Here is a 1,869-nt window from a genome sequence, read left to right on the forward strand (position 1 = left end):
AAACCGAGGAGACCAGAGTCTGTCGACAGCAAATAAAAAAACACTACACATCAGACGGAGACGCTGGGATGCACATTGAGCTGAACGCCGCCTCTCCTTCAGTATCCCAGGTCCAGCTGGATTTTGTGCTCAAATATGGTGATTAGCAGCATCGGTATCGGCTGATATTCGTGTTTTTTCCCATGTATCCGTATTGGTCTGATGAGCAAATTTAGCTGATGTGAAAAACTGACGATTGTTTTGTTCAGGACCCTGAACATTGTCAGGGACTCCTCACACCCCCTCCATAAACTGTTTCAACCATAGATATATATAATTAAGGCTACATGTCTTAAGGCGGCGTTTCGAACGGGATCCCCGGCGGCCATTTTGAAGCTCTCTGGCAGAACCTGTGGTACGTGAAGGAAGGTGAGTGATCTGCACAAATGTAAATACTCTTATCTTGCTGGAATCTTGACGGATTTACAAACAGTTTAGTTTCTTACAAACGTTATTAACTTGGCGACAATTCAAATGACAAAAATACGAATAAAATACACTATCGTGCCGTGAGAATGGCAGCCAGTTGCAGCAGCTCCAACCTACTTTCTATAGTTTTAGCTATTTTCTTTGTTTTTCCTTCTATATTATACTACTATTATTATATTCACGTAGTTGTACTAGATTAGCACGAATACGATGGAGATGCCAAGGAAGTTTTTAAAATCTGTTTTTTGCTTTATATGAACTTTTAAAGTCTGCATCTGACGAGCTTTTGTCATGATGGATGCTTACCACATGCTGAAGCTGACATGCAATATGTTGCAGGTACGTGCTCATTATTGCCTATTTGCTCTGGTTGTGTCTGTTCTGCTTTTTATACATTTTGATTGTATTCACATAATTGTGCAAAATATGGTGCTTTACATTTGACGTGTGCAGTGAGAAACAATCTGATTGTGCAGGCGTACAGCCCCGTTAGAAGCATAACTGGCAGTATTGATTGGAAGTATATAATATATACAATGTTCAAAAGAAAAGTGGACTACATGCTGCCAACAGAGTCACAGATACACATGTGAACTTTGCTAATCAGAGGATGAAGGTATGTTTGCATGATGATTTATGTATAGAGGACCGCAATAGAAATGGGTTCTAGGGCGTTATTGTGTTTTTATACTTTTTGATGATGTTTGTATCTTGTAGCGGTAATGTGCTCTTCATTTCTCCTTATAAACTCAATCCAGGTCTCCTTGGCTGCTCAGACTTTGAGTAACTCTGTGGCAGTGGCGCTCCACACCCTGCAGGACGTGGACTCTGCAGAGTTCAAAGATTGTGAGGCTACTTCAGAATTAATTCACGTAACCCCGAAACGAGGGTGGTTGTTAAAATGTGAATGCCACCAGGATTAACTCTTTATCTTTCTCTTTTCTTTTTTTCATTTCTTTGCATCAGGAATGATTAAATAATTAGAATAGAATAGAACTTTATTGATCCCTTTGTTGGGAAACCTCAGGAAACTTGCTAATTATGACCCTCCTCAAATTCAACAATATGCAAGAACTTGGATAAAACTGTTTATACCTACCTCGTACTTACCTCAGAAGCACCCTGATTGTCACATCTCAGATTTATAGGTTTAAAGCGATGCTGCAATTTAATTTTGAAAAGCATAGGTACAGAGGAAATAGAAGCTGTTTGACATCTTGAACAGTCGCAATCCCAGAGCCAAAGGGTTCAAAGCCCCCCTTGGTTCTAGGAATTGGACAAGCACCAGGAAGTTCTTGACAAAAGCCAGGGAGTTCTCGCTCACTTTGAAGATGGAAGATGGCAAACCCCTTTATCGAACAAAGAGCTCTTTTAAAATAGTGACTGTTCTATTAGCGATGC

Source organism: Stegastes partitus, unplaced genomic scaffold (genome assembly GCF_000690725.1).
Source record: "Stegastes partitus isolate 25-593 unplaced genomic scaffold, Stegastes_partitus-1.0.2 Scaffold1078, whole genome shotgun sequence".
In the NCBI taxonomy this organism is placed as follows: domain Eukaryota; kingdom Metazoa; phylum Chordata; class Actinopteri; family Pomacentridae; genus Stegastes; species Stegastes partitus.